Source organism: Durio zibethinus, chromosome 10, assembly GCF_047325235.1.
Source record: "Durio zibethinus cultivar Kanyao isolate XHJ-2024 chromosome 10, ASM4732523v1, whole genome shotgun sequence".
Classification (NCBI taxonomy): domain Eukaryota; kingdom Viridiplantae; phylum Streptophyta; class Magnoliopsida; order Malvales; family Malvaceae; genus Durio; species Durio zibethinus.
Window position 1 is genome coordinate 18,890,386 of NC_143171.1, and position 4,231 is coordinate 18,894,616.

Sequence of the window (4,231 nt, forward strand, 5' to 3'; positions counted from 1 at the left end):
GGCCAGTATTATCAACTTTTGAGATTGCCCAATGAGAGTTCAAGATTAAAAGAAAAAAGTTGGAGAAAGAGAAGATGGCAATGGTATATTAAGTCAATCAATTGAGATATGATTTGATGATAAATGATTCAAAGATGGCCTATATCATTTCCCTAATTATGTGTCTCTAGGATTTCGCCTCGAGAAATATTTAAAACAAATTTTAGAATCATGAAACATAACTCTAAAGCCCAATGCAAAAACAATATCATGCTCACATATACTAGATAAAAAAAAGCAATTCAATGTTCAAAAGCATTAACTCACAAATGAATATAATATTCAAGAATTCACTAAACCTAAGTATCATCTCATATTTCACACACGTTCATTCTTTTCCTAAAGCTATATTCATTATCAATAACTACCTATTATTGGCTTTATGAAGAACTAATCAAAGAAAGTATAATAATGATTCATGCTACTACATGTCAAGTTCAATTTCAAGGCAACTCAAGGAAAATTCAAACATTTTTCAATTTTTGAGCAATTTTCCCATACTCCCAACCTTAAGCAAGTCACTCACTTCAATGTGTAAGCATCAAGTAATAAAGCACAAAAGAAAGGAACAAGGAAACTACCCTATTATTATCAAGGCATGTTAACCGAATATCCATCTAAGCTTTAGCCTAAACTAGTGTATCCATTTCAAGCTCTTATTCATCCTACAAAACAAGAAACAACTACATAAAGAACTACATCAATATGTATAATCAAAATAATCAAAAGAAAAGAATTGAACACAAGAACAAGTATACACAACCTAACTGAATGAACAAAAATGACAACAATGTACAAACAAAAAACACCAAATGTGCAAAAGAAACAATCATGCAAACACATATGAACATAAACATGCACAAAGAGAAATACCATGAAAAGTAAATTTTGGATTGCCTCCCAAGAAGCGCTTTATTTAAAGTCAAAAGCTAGATTATCAAAACAAGCTCACACTATATATTCATAACGATCACTCCACACTTGATTCCTAAATCCAACCATTTTAAGACCTCTCTTTTTACCACTTATCACAAATATGGTCTAATGGTGGATCATGTGGGAAAGTAACAAGAGTAATTGTAAACTTCTTAACTAAACCCTTAACCTCACACCTAGAAGGACTAAGGTAAGTGGGTTTTGGTTTTGGCATCCAGTCAACCGATCTATCATCAACATAAACCATATCATATCCTTCTTGCATCATATCTGCACCTTTCCTTTTCGAAGGACTATAACAAGTGTGATTAAACTAAATTGCTCAAAGATTGGTAAATCAATCAATAATGATATCCCATCAAATACTACAGGACCATCATGCCCAAGACTCTAATAATTATCATTAAAATGAAATATCTCATAATCTGGTAAATTTAAATTCTAAAGTCTAATCACTCTAGGGAGAGTGTCAGGATAAACTAGTAGCTTGCCATTGAAAGGTGGTTCAAATCAAAAAGTAGAGGCTATCACTATCTCAACATCATCCTTTCTAAAATCCATGTCCTCTATTTCATCGACTATAATGAGTCCTCAAAATGCGAAATAGGGTGCTCTAGGTGTAAAACATCATGAATCATATCACTAAATACCTCCACCCTCAAACATTCATCAGAATCATTAAAGAATGGCAAAGCTTTAAAAACATGAAAAGTAATATTTTGATCCTAAACTCGCATGGTCAATTCTCCTTTTTACACATCAATTAAAGCCCTAGCAATGGCTAAAAAAAGTCTTCTTAGAATAATTGGGATCTCACGATCCACCACCATACCTAGATCCATAAAATCAGTACGTAAAATGAAGTTCTCTACCCTTACCAAGACATCCTCAACAATCCATCTAGGGTATTTTAGTGACTTGTTGACCAATTACAGAGTAACTGAGGTGGCTTTAGCCTTTTTTATGCCTAATCTCTAAAAAATAAACCAAGACATTAGGTTAATGCTAACATCTAGGTTACATAAAGCACTATCAAATGACATATTGCCTATAGTACATGGAATGGTAAAGCTACCAAGATCTTTAAACTTCATTGGTATTCCTATCTGAATCATAGATGTGCACTCACTAGTAAGTTCAACTATCTCATAATCTTCTAATTTCTTATTTGGAGAGATAATGTCCTTTATAAATTTTGCATATATAGGCATCTGCTCAAGTGCATCTGTAAATGGGATATTAATGTGCAACTTCTTACACACCTAAACAAATTTAGAGAATTGTTTTTCTTCCTTTTGCTTTTCAAACCTCTAAGGGAAAGGAATATAAGGTCTAGGTAGCTTAACTTTAGAAAGAGCATACCAAGATGAACTCGATAAAGAACTAGAGGATGGTGTTTGTGGTAACTAGGTAGAAACAAATACTACACCTTTATCCTTCTTCTTACCTTCTCTCTATAATAAACTAGGTCTATATTAGGCTCATCATCATCAAACTCCTCATTTGCCACATCTTGAGAACTTATAGGGCCTTGGCCACTAGCTAATTGCCTCCCACTCTTAAATGTGATTACCTCGCAATGCTCATTCCTCTCCCTATTAGGGTTGACTTTTGTGTCACTGAGTAAGATGCCTTATGGTCGAATACTAAAGACAATCACAAACTGAGCAATTTGGGTCTCTAAATTTTTTATAGACGTAGATTGGTTTTGAAAAATGGCATTCTGGTTTTGGAACATGGCATTTTAGGTTTGTATAAATGAGATTTGAGTTCTAATCATAATACTTAAAATATCCTTGATTGAGGGTTCCTTCTTAGGGAATAGGCATGTAAGTATGTACTGTGGGTGCTGCTACTACTAATATAATGGCTACTTGAAACCTAGAGGGTGAGGTGGTCTAGTGTATTGAAGCTACTGTGGTACCTGACTAGACTGGATAGACTAACCTGGGTTATTCCTCCAATTTAAGCCATAAGTGAGAACATGGAGGTTGTTGGGTTGCTTAAGGATTTGTCCTGAATAATGGATACTCTCTAGGTGGGTGCTCAGACATGATTCCCCCGAGTGTCTTACCCCACATACATCACACATAGTTAATGAACTAGAGGTATAAGTAAACCTAGAATGACTAAGACTTGACTCTGAAGATGTAACCTTACAATGTAAAGACTCTACAAATTTGGCTAAGGAATCTACCTTAACACTAGTGTTGTAAGCTCACTAACCTTATACACCCCCGAAGCTTTACTAGAATGCTCTTTCATTAAACCACTAATAATTATTAGTTGCTATATCCTCAATAAGCTCATAAGCTATGTCAAAAGTCTTACTCATCAAAGCACCTCCTAATGTAGCATCTAAAAGTGTCATAGTATTAGACACTAACCCATTATGAAAAATATGAATTTTTAGCCATTTCAATAGTCCATGGTGTGGACACCACCTTAAGAGCTCCTTGTATCTTTCCCATGCTTCATACAAGGTCTCCAAGTCATGCTAGAAAAATGTAGCAATCTTATTCCATAGCTTGGCCATCTTGGCCAAAGGAAAAAATTTAGCCATGAACTTATACATTAAATCATCCCAAGGGGTGATGGAATCTAGTGGCATCAAACTCTTGGCTCTATCTCTAAGGGAAAATGGACATAACCTAAGCTTAATGGCATCCTTAGTAACACCATTATATTTAAATTTATCACAAATCTCCAAAAAATCATAAAGATGAGCATTTAGATCCTTATTCGAATGACCACTAAATTGCACCGACTGCTGTATCATCTGGATGATTCCAAAGTTAATCTTAAAGTTATTGGCTTGTATGGCTGGCCTCTTAATGCTAGGTTAATGTCCATTAAGATTGGCACATCATAATCTCTAAGAGTGTTAGTGTCTTGCTCAGCCATGGTGATAGTAGGATCGATTTGTTTGTCCCTCCTAATCTTCCTACGAGTAGCCTCAAGCTTAAGATCTAAAAGGATCAACTCATTATTCATAACTAAGTGCATACATGGGCCACAATAACACTATACCTAAAGATCAACCTACAAATGGAAACCTAATTAAATACAACTGAGGAAAAATAATGATCAACAAAGGAACCTTGGGTATGTACACCTAAAACCAAAACAAGCCTAAGCTTTAGCCCAAGGTATGTACACTAAAGGGAACCAATTTATAGAAGAGTATTTTGAAAGTTGATATTAACCTATGACTCTTAAATTCTAATCCTCAGCAATGGCACCAAAAACTTGAATT

The 4,231-nt window shown here is 34.6% G+C and overlaps 1 non-coding gene across 1 annotated transcript; it reads left to right on the forward strand.

Moving 5' to 3' along the window:
• The first annotated feature begins 3,398 nt into the window (after positions 1–3,398).
• LOC149516518 (small nucleolar RNA R71) lies at positions 3,399–3,505 on the forward strand. The gene has a single exon (XR_016345999.1). It is a non-coding gene; the product is annotated as a small nucleolar RNA R71 (small nucleolar RNA).
• The last annotated feature ends 726 nt before the right edge of the window (positions 3,506–4,231 follow it).